The sequence below is a fragment of the Salvelinus alpinus genome, chromosome 1 (assembly GCF_045679555.1).
Source record: "Salvelinus alpinus chromosome 1, SLU_Salpinus.1, whole genome shotgun sequence".
NCBI lineage: Eukaryota > Metazoa > Chordata > Actinopteri > Salmoniformes > Salmonidae > Salvelinus > Salvelinus alpinus.
The window spans coordinates 106,946,702-106,974,696 of NC_092086.1; the positions used below are offsets into that span (position 1 = coordinate 106,946,702).

At 44.1% G+C, this 27,995-nt stretch overlaps 1 pseudogene; it reads left to right on the forward strand.

Moving 5' to 3' along the window:
- Positions 1 to 18: 18 nt before the first annotated feature.
- On the forward strand, positions 19 to 27,507 carry LOC139538069 (probable RNA-binding protein 18; annotated as a pseudogene).
- The last annotated feature ends 488 nt before the right edge of the window (positions 27,508 to 27,995 follow it).

A 27,995-nucleotide genomic window follows, 5' to 3' on the forward strand; every position in this document is an offset into this window, starting at 1 on the left:
GTGAGGTTGTGCACAACGTCATTAAATAGCGCCTTTGTTTTGCAATCTCGCGGCTAGCAGCTAGCTCACCGGAGTACTGTGTACCAAAGTATTTTAACGAAATTATAGATGTGTATTGACGTACTATATACAGTAATCACCAGACGTGGAGTAGTTGAACTGTTCGCTGTCAGGCGAACGTTTCTACCGAAAAGGGTAAGTTAAACGTCTGATACAAACACGTTAACTCTATGGCAAAGGCTCATGGCAAATTCATATAGTAAAGCGAGCATAAACATCATACAAACAACGGTATTTTATAGTTTATCTTTAGTCATCTAGTTCGATCCCTTGCCAATAATAGTTAGCTGAATTGCTAACGTCAACTAGCTAGCTAGCGAATGTTTCTGGCTAAACAATGCAGTGACAAGTAGGTTATGATAGCAAAAATGGATAGCTTGTGGTTAGGCTACTTGATAACTGTTTATTATTTTCATAGGGATTTATCAGTATTTATTCTTGTTTTGGGTCACATTATTTTGTCAAAGGCTTTGTGAGTGTATTACTAAAATGTGTGCTCCCTCTCTTAGGAGACCCATGGAGTCTGCAGTGGAGAGTTCCCCCATTGTTACAGAAAACAAAGGCATCACACTGCCTGAAGTGGAGAGTGCGTCCATTGTTTCAGAAAGCGAGAAACCTATTCTCTCTGCAGTAGAGACAGTGGAGAGTCCCTCAATCATTTCAGAAAACAAGGAATTCACACCATCAGCAGTGAAGGACAAGGATGTCTCCATAGTTTCAGAATGCAAGAAAACGACCCCTTGTGCAGTGGAGACTAAAGACAATGAGGATGTCACCATTGTTTCAGAAAGCAAGAAACCCACGAAAGCACCGTCAGCAGTGGAGAATGCCTCTATCATTTCAGAAAGTTCGTCACACGAGGGCCATCGCCTGTGGATCGGTAACATCGATCCCAAAATCACAGAGTGAGTGAATCCATGTGGCCCATTAATCCTGGACTCACTCTCAATGAGTCTTTCTAATTGTCATTTACATCATTGTCCTTGCATTCTATCTCCTCACATCCTTCTACAATGCGTTTTTGAAAAGGTGAGGAGAGAGGATGTGAAGAATCAAGAAAAGATTTATTGAGACGGAGCACGCCTGGCTTCTTACACCTCCCAGCCCAGCGGAGTGGCCGCTGTGACTAGCCTGTATGATTGATTAGCTATGTGTCTGTGAGGGCTGGAGAATGAGCAGATGACGTTGGGCGTGTGAAAGAGAGGCACTCGGGCATGGCGACCTGTTCTGCTGAGTGGCTGCCATCATTTCTCACTCATCTGGCCTGTTTACTCTGTCAACCTGTAGCTCGCTGGCTGCTCTCTTTTGTTCAGGAGCAGGGTAGAGGAGGTGTGTGGAGGGGCAGCACAAGGTGGGATTGGCTGGTGGGCTCCTGGAAAATGTACAGCTTGCTTGGGCTGGTGTCTAGACAGGCGTTTCCTTCCAAACTACCTTCTGTTTTTCTTTAAATAACCTGGTGTACCTCCCCAATGGCAACCTATTCCCATAGGGCTCTAGACAAAAGTAGTGCACTGGATTGGGAATAGGGTACCATTTGAGATGCATGCTGCCTGGTAGAAGAAAAACAACAGAATATGCCCACAGGCTGGTGATTGGTAAGATTCATTAGTTCACATGCTCCTAGTGTTTGTTGTAGCAAGACCCACTTCAGGGCTCTCCCTCAGAAAATGAGCATACAGGCATATATGTATGTATGTATGTATGTATGTATGTATGTATGTATGTATGTATGTATGTATGTATGTGTGTATGTTCATCTCGAGCCGGGAGCCCAAATAAGTGGGTAATTGAGATGTGAGGTAAAAAGCTGTGCTGTAAGTTCTTATTTTTTCCCCTAATGTATATTCTCTGTCAGAGATTGATTGTGGTGGTGATAAGGAGATGGGTAGGGGCTTAGTCTGCCTCCCAGATCTGTGGTGGGCCCTGGTTAAATATAGGGTGCCATTTGGAACAAAGACTCAGAGCCATTGATCACTCATTTCTGGAAGGAAAGTCCAAACTGGAAGATCCCCCCAGGGCTTCTGGAGCTACAGTAGCACTCAGAAACCTGGCAGGAAATGTTAACTCTTTTAAAACCACCACATGGTTCCTACAACTGCTGCTAAGCTATGTTCTCTCTTTCTCTCTCTCTCTTTCTCTCTGCCTCTCTGTTTCTCTCTACCTCTCTGTTTCTCTCTCTACCTCTCTGTTTCTCTCTCTACCTCTCTGTTTCTCTCTCTACCTCTCTGTTTCTCTCTCTACCTCTCTGTTTCTCTCTCTACCTCTCTGTTTCTCTCTACCTCTCTGTTTCTCTCTCTACCTCTCTGTTTCTCTCTCTACCTCTCTGTTTCTCTCTCTACCTCTCTGTTTCTCTCTCTACCTCTCTGTTTCTCTCTCTACCTCTCTGTTTCTCTCTCTACCTCTCTGTTTCTCTCTCTACCTCTCTGTTTCTCTCTACCTCTCTGTTTCTCTCTCTACCTCTCTGTTTCTCTCTCTACCTCTCTGTTTCTCTCTCTACCTCTCTGTTTCTCTCTCTACCTCTCTGTTTCTCTCTCTACCTCTCTGTTTCTCTCTCTACCTCTGTTTCTCTCTCTACCTCTCTGTTTCTCTCTCTACCTCTCTGTTTCTCTCTCTACCTCTCTGTTTCTCTCTCTACCTCTCTGTTTCTCTCTCTACCTCTCTGTTTCTCTCTCTACCTCTCTGTTTCTCTCTCTACCTCTGTTTCTCTCTCTACCTCTGTTTCTCTCTCTACCTCTCTGTTTCTCTCTCTACCTCTCTGTTTCTCTCTCTACCTGCATCATATGAGGCAAAATACATCATACAGGGATGATTTCTGTATTTTGAAAGTTACATATGTTGAAAACTAGATTGCTGACAAGCAAAACATTTTGGGATTATGTCAACAATGGACTAATGAAACAAATTCCAAAACATAGTTTTGGGTTGTGAAAAAGGTCATTTGTTTTTGGAGAGGAAGCTGAGCTGTTGAGCAGCAGATCTGATACCATATAAAACATGTTGTGCACTGGTCTCCAGCCACCGGCTGCCTTAGCTAAAGCAGTGTGTCTTTACAGATGGTGTCAGTCAACAGGTGACAGAAACAATGAAGAGACCGTTCAACAACATCAACACCCAGAGCCGCCTGCTCGACCCGCATGCCCAGGCAGGTTTCCCTCACACACACACACACACAGCTCCACTCACTCCATTCACACAATGAGAGGGGCTGCTGCTACAGTGTTGATTAGGCGCTGACATGTTGACCTGTCTGTCCATGCTCCATTGGGGCCCATTCACGACCAGTGATGGATCCAGCATGTGCTGTCTGAGCTGCAGGTTGTTTGTGGTACTAGACTGGGGGGGCTACAGACTGGACACAGGACCATGCCCACACGGTGGAGGTGGAAGCGAAAAAGATGGAAGGAAGGAAGGACCTGGCTGGGAGACATCACTGCCCTCTTTAACTTACGCTTTACCAGGAAAGACCTGCTTGGAAAGACTGCCTCTTTTACCTCGTGTCCACATGAGATAACCATGAAACATGGCCTCTGGGTCATGTCAGACATTGGACCAGTGTAACGGATGGCTCACCAATCAAACGGATGTTTTGTTCTATCCTTGTCTTGCTTTTCCCCCTGTTTCTTTCTGGTGCCCAGTTTGAGAATGAGTATTCAGATCCTCCCTTAATGACTCACTCCTCAGTCCTCAAATAGATGGCCTTAGAGTGGAGGATTTGCAAGTGCTGGGCCCTTTGTTGTTCTTTAGACATTTAACAGATGTCTTGCTTGGCTCAGCTTCATGCTTTCACAGAAGAGCACCCTCAAGCAAGGAAATCACTCTTCCCCTCAGCGGACCTTTCCTCCCCTCCACCTCCCCCTACCTCCCCCTACCACCTCCTCCTCCTGCTGGCCAGCACGCTTTATAGCCCCCAGGAGAAGTGCATTGTGGTCTTGTTAAAGGCCAGAAGTGGTCCGTCCCCTCCCGTGGTCCTTCCCGGTGTATCAGTCCACTATCAATTCCTCAATCTGTGCCAGCAGCAGGTCGCAGGAAGACCCACCATTCCATCATGCAGAGGGTGGAGTCTGGGAAAGTGAGAAATTCTCCTTGGAGAGAAATCTCCAGGGAGGCCAAGGGAAGACATTAATACATCCAGGGTTGTGGCCCAAATGGCATCCTATTCCTTATATAGTGCACTACTTTTGACCAGAGTGGTCCCTGGACCAAGGTAGTGCACTATATAGGGAACCATTTGGGATGCAGCCCAGAACCCCCTGTACTCTCCCTCCTATGCTACATACCTTTCTAGGATTAAATATAACGGTGCTGGACAGAACTATAAAAGTAACTTTGGCCCAAGCTTCTCTGTTGTACACAACAGAGCTATGCCCACATAGGATGACAATGCCCCATACACAGGGCACAAGTGGTAACTGAATGGTTCGATGAGCAGAAGAACTATGCAAACCATAAGCCATGGCCGTCAGTCACCACATCTCACACCAGTTGAACACTTATGGGAGATTCTGGAGCAGCACTTGAGACAGAGTTTTCCACCACCGTCAACAAAACACCAAATTGGAAGAATGTTGTTGCGTCCCTCCGACAGAGTTCCAGACACTTGTAGAATTCATGTCAAGGGGGCATTGAAGCTATTCTGGCTCATTGTGTCCCAACACCCTATTAAGACACTTGTTAATAGTTTCCTTTATTTTGGCAGTTAGGCTACCTGTGGCTTTATGTCTTGCTTCCAACATACCTGTGATGACTATTAGTGGTGCGCGGGTCAGCTGTTTGTACAACCGCACCCATCTGCCATCGCCCATATATATGTGATAGGTTAGTTAAGAGAAGGCAGGATGTATATATGTGATAGGTTAGTTAAGAGAAGGCAGGACGTATATATGTGATAGGTTAGTTAAGAGAAGGCAGGACGTATATATGTGATAGGTTAGTTAAGAGAAGGCAGGACGTATATATGTGATAGGTTAGTTAAGAGAAGGCAGGACGTATATATGTGATAGGTTAGTTAAGAGAAGGCAGGACGTATATATGTGATAGGTTAGTTAAGAGAAGGCAGGACGTATATATGTGATAGGTTAGTTAAGAGAAGGCAGGACGTATATATGTGATAGGTTAGTTAAGAGAAGGCAGGACGTATATATGCGATAGGTTAGTTAAGAGAAGGCAGGACGTATATATGTGATAGGTTAGTTAAGAGAAGGCAGGACGTATATATGCGATAGGTTAGTTAAGAGAAGGCAGGACGTATATATGTGATAGGTTAGTTAAGAGAAGGCAGGACGTATATATGCGATAGGTTAGTTAAGAGAAGGCAGGACGTATATACAGTGGGGAGAACAAGTATTTGATACACTGCCGATTTTGCAGGTTTTCCTACTTACAAAGCATGTAGAGGTCTGTAATTTTTATCATAGGTACACTTCAACTGTGAGAGACGGAATCTAAAACAAAAATCCAGAAAATCACACTGTATGATTTTTAAGTAATTAATATGCATTTTATTGCATGACATAAGTATTTGATACATCAGAAAAGCAGAACTTAATATTTGGTACAGAAACCTTTGTTTGCAATTACAGAGATCATACGTTTCCTGTAGTTCTTTTTTTTTTTTATTTTTATTTTTTTAAATTTTTTATCCCCTTTTCTCCCCAATTTTCGTGGTATCCAATCGCTAGTAATTACTATCTTGTCTCATCGCTACAACTCCCGTACGGGCTCGGGAGAGACGAAGGTCGAAAGTCATGCGTCCTCCGAAGCACAACCCAACCAAGCCGCACTGCTTCTTAACACAGCGCGCCTCCAACCCGGAAGCCAGCCGCACCAATGTGTCGGAGGAAACACCGTGCACCCGCCCCCCTCAGTTAGCGCGCACTGCGCCCGGCCCGCCACAGGAGTCGCTGGAGCGCGATGAGACAAGGATATCCCTACCGGCCAAACCCTCCCTAACCCGGACGACGCTAAGCCAATTGTGCGTCGCCCCACGGACCTCCCGGTCGCGGCCGGCTGCGACAGACGTTTCCTGTAGTTCTTGACCAGGTTTGCACACACTGCAGCAGGGATTTTGGCCCACTCCTCCATACAGACCTTCTCCAGATCCTTCAGGTTTCGGGGCTGTCGCTGGGCAATACGGACTTTCAGCTCCCTCCAAAGATTTTCTATTGGGTTCAGGTCTGGAGACTGGCTAGGCCACTCCAGGACCTTGAGATGCTTCTTACGGAGCCACTCCTTAGTTGCCCTGGCTGTGTGTTTCGGGTCGTTGTCATGCTGGAAGACCCAGCCACGACCCATCTTCAATGCTCTTACTGAGGGAAGGAGGTTGTTGGCCAAGATCTCGCGATACATGGCCCCATCCATCCTCCCCTCAATACGGTGCAGTCGTCCTGTCCCCTTTACAGAAAAGCATCTCCAAAGAATGATGTTTCCACCTCCATGCTTCACGGTTGGGATGGTGATCTTGGGGTTGTACTCATCCTTCTTCTTCCTCCAAACACGGCGAGTGGAGTTTAGACCAAAAAGCTCTATTTTTGTCTCAACAGACCACATGACCTTCTCCCATTCCTCCTCTGGATCATCCAGATGGTCATTGGCAAACTTCAGACGGGCCTGGACATGCGCTGGCTTGAGCAGGGGGACCTTGCGTGCGCTGCAGGATTTTAATCCATGACGGCGTAGTGTGTTACTAATGGTTTTCTTTGAGACTGTGGTCCCAGCTCTCTTCAGGTCATTGACCAGGTCCTGCCGTGTAGTTCTGGCTGATCCCTCACCTTCCTCATGATCATTGATGCCCCACGAGGTGAGATCTTGCATGGAGCCCCAGACCGAGGGTGATTGACCGTCATCTTGAACTTCTTCCATTTTCTAATAATTGCGCCAACAGTTGTTGCCTTCTCACCAAGCTGCTTGCCTATTGTCCTGTAGCCCATCCCAGCCTTGTGCAGGTCTACAATTTAACCCTGATATCCTTACACAGCTCTCTGGTCTTGGCCATTGTGGAGAGGTTGGAGTCTGTTTGATTGAGGTTGTGGACAGGTGTCTTTTATACAGGTAACGAGTTCAAACAGGTGCAGTTAATACAGGTAATGAGTGGAGAACAGGAGGGCTTCTTAAAGAAAAACGAACAGGTCTGTGAGAGCCGGAATTCTTACTGGTTGGTAGGTGATCAAATACTTATGTCATGCAATAAAATGCAAATTAATTACTTAAAAATCATACAATGTGATTTTCTGGATTTTTGTTTTAGATTCCGTCTCTCACAGTTGAAGTGTACCTATGACAAAAATTATAGACCTCTACATGCTTTGTAAGTAGGAAAACCTGCAATATCGGCAGTGTATCAAATACTTGTTCTCCCCACTGTATGTGATAGGTTAGTTAAGAGAAGGCAGGACGTATATATGTGATAGGTTAGTTAAGAGAAGGCAGGACGTATATATGCGATAGGTTAGTTAAGAGAAGGCAGGACGTATATATGCGATAGGTTAGTTAAGAGAAGGCAGGACGTATATATGCGATAGGTTAGTTAAGAGAAGGCAGGACGTATATATGTGATAGGTTAGTTAAGAGAAGGCAGGACGTATATATGCGATAGGTTAGTTAAGAGAAGGCAGGACGTATATATGTGATAGGTTAGTTAAGAGAAGGCAGGACGATTTGACAGGTGGTGCAGGATTCTTTTTTTGCCTGGTTTTAAATATGTTTCTGGTTATAATGTTCGACATTTTGGTAGACTATTTGTTAGTCAACTTGTGTTTAATTAGATACTGTAGATGCAGCGTCTCTTCTGTCATTATATGTTATATTACAGATACTACAGATCTACAGATAAAGTAATCCTTCTAACCCCCCCCCCCCCCCCCTTAAAAGAGTTAGATGCACTATTGTAAAGTGGTTGTTCCACTGGATATCATAAGGTGAATGCACCAATTTGTAAGTCGCTCTGGATAAGAGCGTCTGCTAAATGACTTAAATGTAAATGTAAAATGTTGACCTAGAAGACTAAATAAATGTTTACTCACCAGAATAATGTCATAAATGATAGAATGAATGTTTCAATCTAGTTGACATTGGTAAAGTTTTCCCTGTCATCTCTGCTTCTTTCTCAGAGCAAAGACTTAAAATAAAAAAAGGAAAAATATTCAGTGCAAAACATGAAAATGACATCAGTTTGACTGGTTGTAAGGAAATAGAAACCTGTGTAAACGACCCAACATGTTTCTGATTAGATTTCAGTTCAGCTTGGATGCATATTTAATGTGGTTGAAATACTATCAGCTTTTATGATGCGGATAAATATAGCACCTCTACAGATGGTATCTAACTGCACATTCACATTCTCTCAAGATACTGAAATAAATAAATCATATTTCTCCACTCCTGTTCCCCAGTAAAAATGTAGCCTACATTTGGTGTATCATTTTAGTGCAAGAAATGTTTCATTCTGCAGGAGTTAATGTTAAGGCTCTGTGAGAGGTTATAGACCTACAGTCAGTGTCCAGATTTCAGTTTCCATTTTACCCATATGAACAGTAGGCTACAGTTCCCTTGACCTGCCATTGGCCTATTTGAAGTCCGATCTTGTGACTGTCGAATTTGTATAGCACCTCACAATCATCACACATAACATAACCGCCACTGCTATCATCCTCTTACCACTTCACCAACTCTTTCCCAAATGTATTTTCTGGCCCTCCCTTCTCTTTACTTACAAACCCTTAACCAACAATGCAGTTCAAGAAATAGAGTTAAGAAAATATTTACTAAATAAAGTAAAAATTAACACAAAATAATAAGGCTATATATAGGGGTATCGGTACCGAGTCAATGTGCGGGGGTACAGGTTAGTCGAGGTAATTTGTACATGTAGGTAGGAGTAAAGTGACTATGCATAGATAAAACAGCAAGTAGCAGCAGTGTAAAAACAAGGGGGGGGGGGGTCAATGTAAATAGTCTGGTGGCCATTTGATTAATTGTTCAGCAGTCTTATGGCTTGGGGGTAGAAGCCTTTAACTTCTTATGGCTGCAGGGGCAGTATTGGGTAGCTTGGATGAAAAGGTGCCCCGAGTAAACTGCCTGGTCCTCAGTCCCAGTTGCTAATATATGCATATTAGTATTAGTATTGGATAGAAAATACTCTGAAGTTTATAAAACTGTTTGAATGATGTCTGTGAGTATAACAGAACTCATATGGCAGGCAAAAACCTGAGAAAAAAATCCTACCAGGAAGTGGGAAATCTGAGGTTTGTAGGTTTTCAACTAATCGCCTATCGAATACACAGTGGGATATGGGTCAGTTTGCACTTCCTACGGCTTCCACTAGATGTCAACAGTCTTTAGAACCTTGTCTGATGCTTCTACTGTGAAATGGGGCCGAAGGAGAGAGGAATGAGTAAGGTCTGCCATGACCTGAACATGCACTGACCATGCGCGTTCACATGAGAGGGAGCTCTGTTCCATCGCACTTCTGAAGACAATAGAATTCTCCGGTTGGAACATTATTGAAGATTTATGTTAAAAACATCCTAAAGATTGATTCAATACATTGCTTGACATGTTTCTACTGACTATTACGGAACTTTTTGACATTTCGTCTGCTTTTAGTGAACGCTCTTCGTGACTTTGGATTTGTTTACCAAACATGCTAACAAAAGTAGCTATTTGGACATAAATGATGGACATTACCAAACAAAACAAACATTTCTTGTGGGAATCCTGGGAGTGCATTCCGACGAAGATCAGCAAAGGTAAGTGAAGATTTATAATGCTATTTATGACTTTTGTTGACTCCACAATTTGGCGGGTAACTGTATGGCTTCCTTTTGTGGCTGAACGCTGTTCTCAGATTATTGAATATTGTGCTTTTGCCGTAAAGCTTTTTTGAAATCTGACACATTAAGAACAAGTTTATCTTTAATTCTATGTAAAACATGTATCTTTCATCAAAGTCTATGATAAGTTTTTCTGTTATTTGATGTGGCTCTCTGCAATTTCTCCGGATATTTTGGAGGCATTTCTGAACATGGCGCCAATGTAAACTGAGGTTTTTGGATATAAATATAAACTTTATCGAACAAAACATATATGTATTGTGTAACATGAAGTCCTATGAGTGTCATCTGATGAAGATCATCAAAGGTTAGTGATTCATTTTATCTCTATTTCTGCTTTTTGTGACTCCTGTCTTTGGCTGGAAAAATGGCTGTGTTTTTCTGTGATTTTGCGCTGACCTAACATAATCGTTTGTGGTGCTTTCGCTGTAAAGCCTTTTTGAAATCGGACACTGTGGTGGGATTAGCAAGAAGTGTATCTTTAAAATGGTGTGAAATACTTGTATGCTTGAGGAATTTTAATTATGAGATTTCTGTTGTTTGAATTTGGCGCCCTGCACTTTCACTGGCTGTTGTCATATCGATCCCGTTAACGGGATTGCAGCCATAAGAAGTTTTAAGGAGCCTTTTGGACCTAGACTTGGCATTCCGGTACCACTTGCCGTGCGGTAGCAGAGAGAGCAGTCTATGACTAGGGTGACTGGCGTCATTGACAATTGTTTGGGCCTTCCTCTGACACCGCCTTGTATATAGGTCCTGGATGGCAGGAAGCTTGGCCCCAGTGATGTACTGGGTTGTACGCACTACCCTCTGTAGCGCCCTCTAGTCCGGTGCCGCCATACCAGGTGGTGACGCAACCAGTCAGGATGGTCTCGATGGTGCAGCTGTAGAACTTTTTGAGGATCTGGGGACCCATGCCAAATATTCTAGGTCTCCTGAGGGGGAAAAGGTGTTGTCGTGTCCTCTTCGCGACTGTCGTGGTGTGTTTGGACCATGATAGTTTGTTGGCGATTTGGACAAGGAACTTAAATCTCAAGCCGCTCCACTACAGCCCTGTCGATGTGAATGGAGATGTGTTCGGCCCTCCTTTTCCTGCAGTCCTCGATCAGCTCCTTTGTCTTGCTCACATTGAGGGAGAGGTTGTTGTCCTGGCACCACACTGGCAGGTTTCTGACCTCCCTATAGGCTGTCTCATCGTTGTCGGTGATCAGGCGTCAGGAAACTTTATGATGATGTTGGAGTCATGCTTGGCCACGCAGTCGTGTGTCAACAGAGAGTACAGGAGGGGACTGAGCACGCACCCCTGAGGGGCCCCCATGTTGAGGATCAGCGTGGCAGATGTGTTGTTGCCTACCCTTACCACCTGGGGGCGGCCTGTCAGGAAGTCCAGGATCCAGTTGCAGAGGAAGGTGTTTACTCCCAAGGTCCTTAGCTTAGTGATGAGCTTTGTGGGCACTATGGTGTTGAACGCTGAGCTGTAGTCAATGAACAGCATTCTCACATAGGTGTTCCTTTTGTCCAGGTGGGAAAGGGCAGTGTGGAGTGCGATTGAGATTGCATGATCTGTTGGGGCAGTATGCGAATTGGAGTGGGTCTAGGGTTTCTGGGATAATGGTGTTGAAGTGAGCCATGACCAGCCTTTCAAAGCACTTCATGGTGCTACGTAAGTGCTACGGAGCGGTAGTTATTTAGGTAGGTTACCTTCGCTTTCTTCGGCACAGGGATTATGGTGGTCTGCTTGAAACATGTAGGTATTACAAACTCGGTCAGGGAGAGGTTGAAAATATCACTGAAGACACCATTTACCAGTTGGTCTAGTAAAACAGTCTTGTAGCGTAGCATTCACAAGAATAATAAATTAATGATAGATGAGTGACAAATGAATGGTAGATGAATGGTAGATGAATGGTAGATTAATGATGGATTAATGATGGATTAATGGATTTTTTTAAGGCATTGCTATATTATTATTCAATCCACACAATATTTCCTGACCTTAAACCCACCCGCCCAGCTGATATAACCCTGAGGGCTGTTTGTGAGTCAACCCGTGCATCACAAATGACTATGACACAACGACTACCCGTTTTAGAGTGAGGATTCCATAAGAGATAATGAATATAAAGGTTATGTTATGACTGTATGACAAGGTAACCTTTCTATTCATGATCTGGTCATGCCCAGTCTACGCTGGAGATGCTCTTATAATGACCCCTGTGAATGAGTAGCGTGCAGCATAGACTCATGACGTGCATGGGCAGTGATATTTGGCTTGGACAACAGAGAAAATACACTCTCCTACGCACAGACTGCATGCTAGGCTGCCCACTAATACAGACAGTCGACATGGACATATGAAATTGTCTGCATCTTGTTCAGACTGCTCCTCCCCCATTTATATTACAGCCTGGACTAGACATACAGTATATCCTTTACTGTTTTCTTAACCTCTCTCTGTGTTCTAGGCTACTGTAGGGGTGTTTGAGAGAACTCTCATAATCACTTCTACTTAAAGGGATAATCCACCCCGTAAACCACTACTTCCTATGATTAACAGTGTTAAACAATGTAAAATAACACTAATATGTGAAAATATTTTTTTACAAATATTAAATTTTGTTATATCAAGGATGCTAGAAAAATCGTTATGGAAATCTGTTGGGATTCAAGTTGACAAAACATACAATGCAATGCTCTCTCTCTGGGCTGGCTAGCTCGCTAGCTAGCAAAGGTAGCTACACACAATAATCCCAATGTCAGCATGTGAAGTCGCTAGCTGACGGTAAAATTGCCGTAAACAAACTTCACTATCAATTTAGGAGTCTATCCCACCGAGTTCAGCTTGCAGTTGGTCTCTTGCCCAGAGCCAGTTCAGCTTGCAGTTGGTCTCTTGCCCAGAGCCAGTTCAACTTGCAGTTGGTCTCTTGCCCAGAGCCAGTTCAGCTTGCAGTTGGTCTCTTGCCCAGAGCCAGTTCAGCTTGCAGTTGGTCTCTTGCCCAGAGCCAGTTCAGCTTGCAGTTGGTCTCTTGCCCAGAGCCAGTTCAGCTTGCAGTTGGTCTCTTGCCCAGAGCCAGTTCAGCTTGCAGTTGGTCTCTTGCCCAGAGCCAGTTCAACTTGCAGTTGGTCTCTTGCCCAGAGCGAGTGCAGCATTACGTTTTATTTCATCCACTGATACAACATAGGCTTTCACCAAATTGACAGTTTCATGATTTTTATTTCTGGGGTATGGATTATTCCTTTAAACGTCAGTGTGTAGGCTGTGTAGAATGTATGTACAGTCGTGGCCAAAAGTTTTGAGAATGACACAAATATACATTTTCACAAAGTCTGCTGCCTCAGTTTGTATGATGGCAATTTGCATATACTCCCGAATGTTATGAAGAGTGATCAGATGAATTGCAATTAATTGCAAAGTCCCCCTTTGCCATACAAATGAACTGAATCCCCCAAAAACATTTCCACTGCATTTTAGCCCTGCCACAAAAGGACCAGCTGACATGTCAGTGATTCTCTCGTTAACACGGGTGTGAGTGTTGACGAGGACAAGGCTGGAGATCACTCTGTCATGCTGATTGAGTTCGAATAACAGACTGGAAGCTTCAAAAAGGAGGGTGGTGCTTGAAATCATTGTTCTTCCTCTGTCAACCATGGGGACCTGCAAGGAAACACGTGCCGCCATCATTGCGTTGTACAAAAAGGGCTTCACAGGCAAGGATATTGCTGCCAGTAAAATTGCACCTAAATCAACCATTTATCGGATCATCAAGAACTTCAAGGAGAGCGGTTCAATTGTTGTGAAGAAGGCTTCTGGGCGCCTAAGAAAGTCCAGCAAGCGCCAGGACCGTCTCCTAAACTTGATTCAGCTGCGGGATCGGGGCACCACCAGTAGTACAGAGCTTGCTCAGGAATGGCAGCAGGCAGGTGTGAGTGCATCTGCACGCACAGTGAGGCGAAGACTTTTGGAGGATGGCCTGGTGTCAAGAAGGGCAGCAAAGAAGCCACTTCTCTCTAGGAAAAACATCAGGGACAGACTGATATTCTGCAAAAGGTACAGGGATTGGACTGCTGAGGACTGGGGTAAAGTCATTTTCTCTGATGAATCCCCTTTCCGATTGTTTGGGGCATCCGGAAAAAAGCTTGTCCGGAGAAGACAAGTTGAGCGCCACCATCAGTCCTGTGTCATGCCAACAGTAAAGCATCCTGAGACCATTCATGTGTGGGGTTGCTTCTCAGCCAAGGGAGTGGGCTCACTCACAATTTTGCCTAAGAACACAGCCATGAAAAAAGAATGGTACCAACACATCCTCCGAGAGCAACTTCTCCCAACCATCCAGGAACAGTTTGGTGACGAACAATGCCTTTTCCAGCATGATGGAGCACCTTGCCATAAGGCAAAAGTGATAACTAAGTGGCTTGGGGAACAAAACATCGATATTTTGGGTCCTTAATCTCCTTAAAGACCTTAATCCCATTGAGAACTTGTGGTCAGTCCTCAAGAAGCGGGTGGACAAACAAAAACCCACAAATTCTGACAAACTCCAAGCATTAATTATGCAAGAATGGGCTGCCATCAGTCAGGATGTGGCCCAGAAGTTAATTGACAGCATGCCAGGGTGGATTGCAGAGGTCTTGAAAAAGAAGTGTCAACACTGCAAATATTGACTCTTTGCATCAACTTCATGCAATTGTCAATAAAAGCCTTTGACACGTATGAAATGCTTGTAATTATACTTCAGTATTCCATAGTAACATATGACGAAAATATCTAAAGACACTGAGGCAGCAAACTTTGTGGAAATTAATATTTGTGTCATTCTCAAAGATTTTGGCCACGACTGTAGGCCGTAATTTTCTTACAATGTTGAGACTCTTGTGTCTGGAGGCCCTCTAGTGTCTCAAGTTCCTCCTATCACTGGTACAACTGTTAGCCATGTTTATGACTAATGAATCCAATGAGTCTATTGAGTCGTACAAGGCCGGGCTGGTCTAGGACAGCATGTACCACTGTAGAGGACTCCTCCTAGCCTAACTTGTTTACAATGAGGCTATAGTCTAGACCTTCTCACAGTCAGATGGTCAAACAATTAATATTAGACTCTTGCTATCTGGGATCCTTGGGATGTACCAACTCTGACGTTACCACATTGAAGTTGAAATGTTAAATGTTTAAGATAAGGGTTAAGGTTAGGGTTATGGTAGGGGTTAACCTGAGGGTTATGGTAAGGGTAGGGGTTATGGTAAGGGTAGGGGTTAAGGTTAGGGATGTCCGAAGGATCCCGGATAGCACTAACCGTTCATATTATTAATGGTTCCTGGATGTTAGTGAGAATGAATCCCATTGCTAATAACATAACATTTCCCACGAATTCTATAGGTTACAGCAGCACGGCAGCTAGCCTAATGCACGCAGTAGTGGATGTTTTTCTTGAATTAGAGTCTGTTGGGAATTCAAGCTTCCTCTGTTTTATTTTCTCATTGTCCTGCTGCCGTATCCTCTGCATTGTGTGGATATAAGATTTACTGTGCCTAAAAAGGTGTTAAGAGACCTGTCATTCTAATCAGGGTCAGCTGACCGGGATGCCTAATATACTGTAGTTATGTTACATGGATGGATGATGTATATGTTAATTAAGAATAGGATGCACTGTCTGTGACAAAGGAACGTTAACCAATTATGTTATCATGTTCTTAGTTGATAGTAGACATTCATAAAGGCACATAGGCCTGTATTGAGAATGACATTCATTAATGTGTTTTGGAGATTACAAAATGTTACTTTAAAGTGACTAAGTACTTTGAAACAGCAAATCAAAACTGAGAGACATGATTTTTTGGGGGGCCATTTTAGTAATTTAGCAGATGCTCTTATCCAGACCGACTTACAGAGCAATTAGGGTTAAGTGCCTTGCTCAAGGGCACATTGGCAGATTTTTCACCAATTCACCTCGGGGATTCGAACCAGCAAACGTTCGGTTACTGGCCCAATGCTCTAACCGCAGTATTGTTTGTGTGTTTTTCTCCCTCCCTCCCTCTACAGGTACCACCTGGTGAAGCTGCTGGAGAGGTTTGGGAAGGTGAAACAGTTTGACTTCCTGTTCCACAAGTCTGGACCAATGGAGGGCCAGCCCTGAGGATACTGCTTCGTTAACTTCCACACCAAAGAGGTACAACACCAAACCAACCATTTCACATCTTTCAATTCCAAGAAAAGATTAGCTCACGAACATGAAAAGTTAGGGCTAGTCAAAAGCTATAGACTGAAAGAGCTGCAAAATCTGGACCCCTACAAATCAGCCGGGCTAGACAATCTGGACCCTTTCTAAAATTATCTGCCGAAATTGTTGCAACCCCTATTACTAGCCTGTTCAACCTCTCTTTCTTGTCGTCTGAGATTCCCAAAGATTGGAAAACAGCGGCAGTCATCCCCCTCTTCAAAGGGGGGGACACTCTTGACCCAAACTGCTACAGACCTATATCTATCCTACCCTGCCTTTCTAAGGTCTTCGAAAGCCAAATCAATAAACAGATTACCGACCATTTCGAATCCCACCATACCTTCTCCGCTATGCAATCTGGTTTCAGAGCTGGTCATGGGTGCACCTCAGCCACGCTCAAGGTCCTAAACGATATCCTAACCGCCATCGATAAGAAACAATACTGTGCAGCCGTATTCATTGACCTTGCCAAGGCTTTCACCACATCTTCATCGGCAGACTCGATAGCCTTGGTTTCTCAAATGACTGCCTCGCCTGGTTCACCAACTACTTCTCTGATTGAGTTCAGTGTGTTAAATCAGAGGGCCTGTTGTCCGGGCCTCTGGCAATCTCTATGGGGGTGCCACAGGGTTCAATTCTTGGACCGACTCTCTTCTCTGTATACATCAATGATGTCGCTCTTGCTGCTGGTGAGTCTCTGATCCACCGATCTACGCAGAAGACACCATTCTGTATACTTCTGGCCCTTCTTTGGACACTGTGTTAACAACCCTCCAGACCAGCTTCAATGCCATACAACTCTCCTTCCGTGGCCTCCAATTGCTCTTAAATACAAGTAAAACTAAATGCATGCTCTTCAACCGATGGCTGCCTGCACCTGCCCGCCCGTCCAACATCACTACTCTGGACGGTTCTGACTTAGAATATGTGGACAACTACAAATACCTAGGTGTCTGGTTAGACTGTAAACTCTCCTTCCAGACTCACATCAAACATCTCCAATCCAAAGTTAAATCTAGAATTGGCTTCCTATTTCGCAAACAAAGCATCCTTCACTCATGCTGCCAAACATACCCTTGTAAAACTGACCATCCTACCGATCCTCGACTTCGGCGATGTCATTTACAAAATAGCCTCCAATACCCTACTCAATAAATTGGATGCAGTCTATCACAGTGCCATCCATTTTGTCACCAAAGCCCCATATACTACCCACCACTGCGACCTGTACGCTCTCGTTGGCTGGCCCTCGCTTCATACTCGTCGCCAAACCCACTGGCTCCAGGTCATCTACAAGACCCTGCTAGGAAAAGTCCCCCCTCATCTCAGCTCGCTGGTCACCATAGCAGCACCCACCTGTAGCACGCGCTCCAGCTGGTATATCTCTCTGGTCACCCCCAAAACCAATTCTTCCTTTGGCCGCGTCTCCTTCCAGTTCTCTGCTGCCAATGACTGGAATGAACTACAAAAATCTCTGAAACTGGAAACACTTATCTCCCTCACTAGCTTTAAGCACCAGCTGTCAGAGCAGCTCACAGATTACTGCACCTGTACATAGCCCATCTATAATTTAGCCCAAACAACTACCTCTCCCTTACTGTATTTATTTATTTATTTTGCTCCTTTGCACCCCATTATTTCTATCCTTACTTTGCACATTCTTCCACTGCAAATCTACCATTCCAGTGTTTTACTTGCTATATTGTATTTACTTCGCCACCATGGCCTTTTTTTGCCTTTACCTCCCTTAACTCACCACATTTGCTCACATTGTATATACTTATTTTTTTCTACTGTATTATTGACTGTATGTTTGTTTTACTCCATGTGTAACTCTGTGTTGTTGTATGTGTCGAACTGCTTTGCTTTATCTTGGCCAGGTCTCAATTGTAAATGAGAACTTGTTCTCAACTTGCCTACCTGGTTAAATAAAGGTGAAATAAAATAAATAAATAAAAATAGACGGCATAGACAAGAGGCACGATATAGACGACCATCTCTCCCTGTGAAAATATTGTTTCAAACTTAATAGGGTTCCACCAACGGTAAGATGGAGATCTCTAGTTCTGTCTGAAGTGTGATGGGAGGCAGTCCCCTGGGTGTTATTCAGAGGAACTCTATGTGTATTAGCCTCATACACACACGCAGACACACATCAGCCATTATTGTCTCTGTTGTCATCACTCTATGAAAAGGAATGATGATATAATGATTTGTGTAAGAGGTATTGGATAAGAGTGTCTGCTAAGTGACTACAATGTAATGTTACTGACCTAGTTTCTGATGGGGGAAATTATGATTTTCATGAGGATCAAACACCTACTCTTTTTCCAATCTCCAGGAAGCAGAGCGGGGGCGATCCATTGTCTGAATGGGAAGCTGGCCCTCTCCAAGAAGCTGGTGGTGCGCTGGGCACACGCACAGGTAAAGGTAAGAGCCCCTCTCTGAAACCTCTCGCCTTTGCGTACACACACACACACACACACACACACACACACACACACACACACACACACACACACACACACACCATGGCCAGTGATTCATCGTGGCTTCCTCTGTTAGGGTGCAAGGTTAGCCCAATACAGGTCATTAAGTTGTACAGAGTTAGCCTGTATGTTAGCGTCCTGCATGCAACTGTGTTTGCCTGTGGTCTGGTCAGTGGTGTGACTGTTGTTGGGTACTGCACGGTGGCAGCATGTAGGACATTAGCTGAAAGGCAGTAGTGTAGGACGTTAGCTGAAAGGCAGTAGTGTAGGACGTTAGCTGAAAGGCAGTAGTGTAGGACGTTAGCTGAAAGGCAGTAGTGTAGGACGTTGGCTGAAAGGCAGTAGTGCAGGACGTTAGCTGAAAGGCAGTAGTGTAGGACGTTGGCTGAAAGGCAGTAGTGTAGGACGTTGGCTGAAAGGCAGTAGTGTAGGACGTTGGCTGAAAGGCAGTAGTGTAGGACGTTAGCTGAAAGGCAGTAGTGTAGGACGTTGGCTGAAAGGCAGTAGTGCAGGACGTTAGCTGAAAGGCAGTCGTGTAGAACGTTGGCTGAAAGGCAGTCATGTAGCCAGCCGGTCCGTCAGTACCTTTAGGCCGGGCTAGGGGAGATCTCTTGGACTCCAGCGACCCTGGTCTTTCCCTAACAATAGACAGCTGCCGTGTGGACTAAGGAAATCCTGTATAGTCCCAAATCACACCCCTTCTGTGCACACCCTGTCCCCCGTCTCCCACTCCTTGGACAACAACAAGTCTGTGTCCAGACCCCCCCCCCACACACACACACACACACACACACACACACACACACACACACACACACACACACACACACACATGTAGCCAGCCGCAAATAAGATAGATCAAAAATAGGAAAGTAACTGGTATGTTGCCATATCAATTTTTTTATTTTACCTTTATTTAACTAGGCAAGTCAGTTAAGAACAAATTCTTATTTACAATGACGGCCTAGGAACAGTGGGTTAACTGCCTTGTTCAGGGGCAGAATGACAGATTTTTACCTTGGGGATTCAGCTCAGCTCGGGGATTCGATCTAGCAACCTTTCCGTTACTAGTCCAACGCTCTAACCACTAGGCTACCTGCCGACATGCCATCCATTTACCCTCGTAAAACCTACTATCCTACCGATCCTCGACTTCGGCGATGTTATTTACAAAATAGCCTCCAATACCCTACTCAGCAAACTGGATGCACTTTATCACAGTGCCATCCGTTTTGTCACCAAAGCCCCTTATACCACCCACCACTGTGACCTGTATGCTCTAGTCGGCTGGCCCTCGCTACATATTTGTCGCCAGACCCACTGGCTCCAGGTCATCTATAAGTCTATGCTAGGTAAATCTCCGCCTTATCCCAGCTCACTGGTCTTGATAACAACACCCACCCATAGCACGCGCTCCAGCAGGTATATCTCACTGGTCATCCCCAAAGCCAACACCTCCTTTGGCCGCCTTTCCTTCCAGTTCTCTGCTGCCAATGACTGGAACGAATTGCAAAAATCGCTGAAGCTGGAGACTTATATTTCCCTCACTAACTTTAAACATGAGCTATCTGAGCAGCTAACCGATCGCTGCAGCTGTACATAGCCCATCTGTAAATAGCCCACCCAATCTACCTACCTCATCCCCATATTGTTTTTATTTACTTTTCTGCTCTTTTGCACACCAGTATTTCTACTTGCACATCATCATCTGCTATTTATCACTCCAGTGTTAATTTGCTAAACTGTAATTACTTCGCTACTATGGCCTATTTATTGCCTTACCACCTCATGCCATTTGCACACATTGTATATAGACTTTCTTTTTTTTCTATTGTGTTATTGACTGTACGCTTATTTATTCCATGTGTAACTCTGTGTTGTTGTGTCGCACTGCTTTGCTTTATCTTGGCCAGGTCGCAGTTGTTAATGAGAACTTGTTCTCAACTAGCTTACCTGGTTAAATAAAGATGAAATAAAAAAAATACACATGCCATCCATATACCATCTACAGTTGAAGTCGGAAGTTTACATACAGTTGTGGCCAAAAGTTTTGAGAATGACACAAATATTAATTTTCAAAGTCTGCTGCCTCAGTTTGTATGATGGCAATTTGCATATACTCCAGAATGTTATGAAGAGTGATCTGATGAATTGCAATTAATTGAAAAGTCTCTCTTTGCCATGCAAATGAACTGAATACCCCAAAAACATTTCCACTGCATTTCAGCCCTGCCACAAAAGGACCAGCTGACATCATGTCAGTGATTCTCTTGTTAACACGGGTGTGAGTGTTGACAAGGCCAAGTCTGGAGATCACTCTGTCATGCTGATTGAGTTCGAATAACAGACTGGAAGCTTCAAAAGGAGGGTGGTGCTTGGAATCATTGTTCTTCCTCTGTGAACTATGTACCTGCAAGGAAACACGTGCCGTCATCATTGCTTTGCACAAAAAGGGCTTCACAGGCAAGGATATTGCTGCCAGTAAAATTGCACCTAAATCAACCATTTATTGGATCATCAAGAACTTCAAGGAGAGCGGTTCAATTGTTGTGAAGAAGGCTTCAGGTTGCCCAAGAAAATCCATTAAGCGCCAGGACCGTCTCCTAAACTTGATTCAGCTGCGGGATCGGGGAACCACCAGTACAGAGCTTGCTCAGGAATGGCAGCAGGCAGGTGTGAGTGCATCTGCACGCACAGTGAGGCGATTACTTTTGGAGGATGGCCTGGTGTCAAGAAGGGCAGCAAAGAAGCCACTTCTCTCCAGGAAAAACATCAGGGACAGACTGATATTCTGCAAAAGGTACAGGGATTGGACTGCTGAGGACTGGGGTAAAGTCATTTTCTCTGATGAATCCCCTTTCCGATTGTTTGGGGCATCCGGAAAAAAGCTTGTCCGGAGAAGACAAGTTGAGCGCTACCATCAGTCCTGTGTCATGCCAACAGTAAAGCATCCTGAGACCATTCATGTGAGGGGTTGCTTCTCAGCCAAGGGAGTGGGCTCACTCACAATTTTGCCTAAGAACACAGCCATGAAAAAATAATGGTACCAACACATCCTCCGAGAGCAACTTCTCCCAACCATCCAGGAACAGTTTGGTGACGAACAATGCCTTTTCCAGCATGATGGAGCACCTTGCCATAAGGCAAAAGTGATAACTAAGTGGCTTGGGGAACAAAACATTGATATTTTGGGTCCATGGCCAGGAAACTCCCCAGACCTTAATCCCATTGAGAACTTGTGGTCAGTCCTCAAGAAGCGGGTGGACAAACAAAACCCCACAAATTCTGACAAACTCCAATCATTAATTATGCAAGAATGGGCTGCCATCAGTCAGGATGTGACCCAGAAGTTAATTGACAGCATGCCAAGGCGGATTGCAGAGGTCTTGAAAAAGAAGGGTCAACACTGCAAATATTGACTCTTTGCATCAACTTCATGTAATTGTCAATAAACGCTTTTGACACTTATGAAATGCTTGTAATTATACTTCAGTATTCCATAGTAACATCTGACAAAAATATCTAAAGACACTGAAGCAGCAAACTTTGTGGAACTTAATATTTGTGTCATTCTCAAAACTTTTGGCCACGACTGTACACTTAGGTTATCATTAAAACTTGTTTTTCAACCACTCCACAAATTTCTTATTAACCAACTATAGTTTTGGCAAGTCTGTTAGGACATCTACTTTGTGCATGACACAAGTAATTCTTCCAACAATTGTTTACAGACAGATTATTTCACTTTTAATTCACTGCATCACAATTCCAGTTGGTCAGAAGTTTACATACACTAAGTTGACTGTGCCTTTAAACAGCTTGGAAAATTCCAGAAAATGTTCATGGCTTTAGAAGCTTCTGATAGGCTAATTGACATAATTTGAGTCGTACCTGTGGATGTATTTCAAGGCCTACCTTCAAACTCAGTGCATCTTTGCTTGACATCATGGGGAAAATCAAAAGGAAAAAAATTGTAGACCTCCACAAGTCTGGTTCATCCTTGGGAGCAATTTCCAAACGCCTGAAGGTACCACGGTCATCTGTACAAACAATAGTACGCAAGTATAAACACCATGGGACCACGCAGCCGTCATACCACTCAGGAAGGAGACGCGTTCTGTCTCCTAGAGATGAACGTACTTTGGTATGAAAAGTGCAAGTCAATCCCAGTACAACAGCAAAGGACCTTGTGAAGATGCTGGAGGATACAGGTACAAAAGTATCTATATCCACAGTTAATTGAGTCCTATATCGACATAACCTGAAAGGCCGCTCAGCAAGGAAGAAGCCACTGCTCCAAAACCGCAATAAATAAGCCAGACTACAGTTTGCAACTGCACATGGGGACAAAGATCGCACTTTTTGGAGAAATGTCCTATGGTCTGATGAAACAAAAATAGAACTGTTTGGCCATAATGACCATCGTTATGTTTGGAGGAAGAAGGCGGGTGCTTGCAAGCCGATGAATACCATCCCAACCGTGAAGCACGGGGGTGGCAGCATCATGTTGTGGGGGTGCTTTGCTGCAGGAGGGACTGGTGCATTTCACAAAATAGATGGCATCATGAGGAAAGAAAATGATGTGGATATATTGAAGCAACATCTCAAGACATCAGTCAGGAAGTTAAAGCTTGGTCGCAAATGGGTCTTCCAAATGGACAATGACCCGAAGCATACTTCCAAAGTTGTGGCAAAATGGCTTAAGGTGTCACGGTCGTGATAATGGACGGACCAAGGCGCAGCGTGATTCGAGTTCCACATCTTTATTTAAAGTGAAACTTCAGTAAAACAAACAACGAAACGTGACCTACGTGGTGCTACATACACGAAACAATATCCCACAAATACAGGTGGAAACAGGGACACCTTAAGTACGATCCCCAATTAGAGACAACGATAATAGCTGCCTCTAATTGGGAACCATACTTAAACCCAAACATAGAAATACAGTGACTAGAACACCACCTAGTCACGCCCTGACCTACAACACCATAGAGAACCAAGGGCTCTCTATGGTCAGGGCGTGACATAAGGACAACAAAGTCAAGGTATTGGAGTGGCCATCACAAAGCCCGGACCTCAATCCAACAGAACATTTGTGGACAGAACTGAAAAAGCATGTGCGATCAAGGAGGCCTACAATCCTGACTCAGTTACACCAGCTCTGTCAGGAGGAATGGGCCAAAATTCACCCAACTTATTGTGGGAAGCTTGTGGAAGGCTACCTGAAACGTTTGACAAAGTTAAACAATTTAAAGGCAATGCTACCAAATACTAATTGAATGTATGTAAACTTCTGACCCACTGGGAATGTGATGAAAGAAATAAAAGCTGAAATATATCATTCTCTCTACTATTATTCTGACATTTCACATTCTTAAAATAAAGTGGTGATCCTAACTGACCTAAGATGGGGGATTTTTACTAGGATTAAATGTCAGGAATTGTGAAAAACTGAGTTTAAATGCATTTGGCTAAGGTGTATGTAAACTTCCGACTTCAACTGTATATGCCATCCATATGCCATCCATATGCCATCCATATGCCACCCATATGCCATCCATATGCCATCCATATGCCATCCATATGCCACCCATATGCCACCCATATGCCATCCATATGCCATCCATATGCCATCCATATGCCATCCATATACCATGTCTGACTCAGTGAGATATTCTGAGTAGAACCTTTCTAACATGATGGTCAAGTAATGGTCCTTCAATGATATACAGTGATCCCTCGCCACTTCGCGGTTCACTTATCGCGGATTCGCTATTTCGCGGATTTTCATAATGCATTTTTTATTTTTTTTTGGTGCATTGTGCTCTGCATTCTGATTCGCTAAAAACTCACTCCCGCTTCTTGTATCAAAACATGCTACGAATTGTGCTATCATTTTGTCGTCTCGTGCAGTTATGTGTACGTACATAAAACAGCTTGGCAAATTTACATTAAGTTGGCCAGGAAGGAAGGAAGGACTAACGCTTGGTCGCTTAGCAACCATGGTGCGAATGGCCACTGAACTTAAGCGAGTAGCTGAGGAATGGGACCCTTTGATGAGCCGTTCATTACAGTTCTCCAACGTAATCGATGGTGGCATGTCGGTGTACAAGGATCTTTTTGCAAAGAAGAAAAAAGAGCGACAACAGCTGCCTATCACTATGCTCTTCTCCCGAACAAACACACCTGCACCGCGGGCTTCAGAAGAAGAGAACACTGCAGAGCGCAGTCAGGATGCAGCGGCCCAGTCTGAAGAGCAGTGAAACGGCCTACACGTGAGTCACTGTATTTGTATACATGTAATAGTTGCTAATTGTAAAAAAAAAAGAAGTTTTCTATTTCGCGGATTTCACTTATCGCGGGTCATTTTCGGAACGTAACCCCCGCGATAAACGAGGGATTACTGTAGTCTATTGATTCAAGGACATAGTCTATTGATTCAAGGATATAGTCTATTGATTGAACGATATAGTCTATTGATTTGTATGCAATTGCTGTTCCTTGTGATTGTCATGATCTCTCTTTGTCATGTGAAGTCAAGTCACCTTGACCAAGGCCATGTACTGGAGATCCCCTTCAGCTTTGTCTTTAACCGAGGGATCATTTTATTTTTCCATCACTTCAGAGGCTGATTGCCTCATCTCTGAGCCTGACCTCTGAACCTGTGTACTTACAGATAATGGAGGGAAGAGACACTAATCTAAATCATCTGAAGATAGAAATATGAAACAGATCACACATGCAGAAAATAGACCTGTGGCCCTTGCCTATCCGGAACACATATGATACATTCTTATAGAAAGCCTTGCCAAATAGAAGGGAGTATTTGAGGGTCATGGTCATAAATGTATCCATCCATCCATTCATCCATCCATCCATACTGGATCAGAAAGCTAACTTGTGCTTTTTGAAACCAGGACATGGTGATCATGGCAGTTTGATCCTAACTGATTACTGAACCTGGTAAGTCTGATATGAGTCATTTCTGGTGTACTGAAGTGTGTGTTGTGGTTCTTCTCTCCACAGGCTCACATTGCATCAGTTGCGTGGGTGAAGTTGAGGGGTGGTTTTGAGAGGAATTAATACACAGTTATATTGCTGTGCTGTTCAGCTTCCCCACAATGCCTTTGGATTTGACCAAAAAACAGCACCAGACACAAACAGTGACACGCTACCTGCCTGGTCCATGGTGCGACTGTGAGCTAAACGGGCTCCGCTCTGGTTACCTGGTCCAACCATGGTGCGACAGTAAGTTAGCCCACCCCGAAGCTCTGCTCCCCATCTCTGAGGTTACCAGTTCAGGCTCTGCTCTGCTCAGCAGCTATGTCATGTGGGAGGAAGTTGCAGTTCATTCTCTAAAACCTCTCCTCATATCTCATAATTATTTCATCACTTTAATCACAAGTCTCACAGGTGTCCTAGCTTTTGTTTTTGTCAATCTCTCTCTTTGTTTCTCTCTCTCTCTCTCTGTATTTCTTTCTCTCTCTGTCTCTCTCTCTCTCTCTGTGTTTCTCTCTCTGTCTCTCTCTATCTCTTCCAGAGGTTTGAGGGTTTCCGAGGGGATAAGAATGGTCCTGCCAGCCTAGAGCCATCGTGCAGTGCAGAGCTGGACTTACCAACCAGTCTCAGGTCTGTCCGATCTCTGCCTCTTTGCCCCTCATCCTCTTTCTCCGACTCTCTCTCTTCATGCTTCACACACCCTCCTTTCCTACAGTATACATGTTTTAGAAGCTTATGAATTACAGTATGATAGATCTCATTAGGGTGTGTATGAGACTAACCCATGATTAACATCTAAAAGTCAAATGTCATGTTAGTGGGCCTCCCAAGTGGCGCAGCGGTCTAAGACACTGCATCGCCGTGCTTGAGGCATCACTACAGAACCTGGTTCAATCCCAGGCAGTGCCACAGCCAGGAGTCCCATAGGGCGGCACACAATTCCTTTTTCCCCCTCCTCCCCCCACACTCTCTAGTTGGCTTCCCCACTTACTCGCTCTCCTCACAGTCACTCTCTCAATCTCACAGTCACTCCCTCCCTCTCTCTATAACTCTCTCCTTCTCAGTCACTCTTTCCCTCTCTCTATAACTCTCCTTCTCACAGTCACTCTCTCCTCTCTCTATAACTCTCTTCTCACAGTCACCCTCTCCTTCTCTCAGTCACTCTCTCCTTCTCAGTCACTCTCTCTCTTCCCCTCTTTCCCGTACAAAGTACGAGTGCGACGATCCGTGCGATTGAGGCCAAGCTTCAGATGATGGAGAACCCAGATGGAGAGGAGTACCAGTGCCACTCGGCCTACATGTACAACAAGCCCCCAGAGAAGAAACGCCTACAGCCCTACAGCAGACCCTTCTGCAAGTTCAGGAGATGACACAAATGGGATGAAGACAGACCATCCAACACCTAGGCTCGAACAATTCCGGTAACTTTCCCAAAATGTCCAGGTTTTGCAGAAATCCCAGTTTGAAGATTCCCAGTATCAGACGGGAATAAGCAGGAAATCCAGAATCCTCCAACCAGGGTTTGTGGAAAATTTGGTCATTTTGGTAAAGTTACTGGAATTTTAGTAAAGTTACTGGAATTTTGGTCAAGTTACTGGAATTTTGGTCCCCACTTACTCGCTGAATATGGGCCCTGATTTAGTGGATCATATAATGTTTCCTATACATGCTCAGTCTGAGTCCCTTATTCAGCATGTTATGTTGGTCTGTAGTCACAAAAGGGAAGATATGACATAAAATTGTGTCTTTTGAAAACTGAGTAGTTGTCACCTTTCTGTGTTTCTTGTGATCAAAAGTCATGAAAATGTATTTAATTCATATTTGTTTGTTTGAGTGTGATTTGACAGCAACTTTGTACAATTGGAACTATTTTTATTAATGCTATGACAACCAATAAACTACATTGTAACTCAATTCATGCATGGTTCCTTCATTAAATAGTCTTTAATATATATATATATATATTTGTTCTCCTTTTGATTTCAATGTTATGCCCATATTTTTCTGTAATGTAGCCTACTTGTTGTTTTTTGGAAGTGTTTACAGGGCTGTTTTATTCATCCCACAATTTGTAGATCTGCCAAATGGTTAGAAGAATCTGGTACTACTAGAGTATGAGATTTCCATCGCTATTTACCACTCCTCGTCAATGTTGTGCACAGTAGCTCTATCCTCAATGAGGTTTCTATGTAATACCAGTTCTCAGTATAGTCTCGTCAAAAAGCGAGAATTTGATTTTCTTCAATCACGAAATGAGTCACATTTTGTGCTGCCTCACTGCACTCCCATTTTAAATGTGTTGCAGGCAGCTGAAATGTAGGTGTCTGTTTAATGCCCATGTGAATAGCGCGTGATAACTCTGCCTGCAGCCCGAATGGTAAGAAACGGACATGATTCATTTA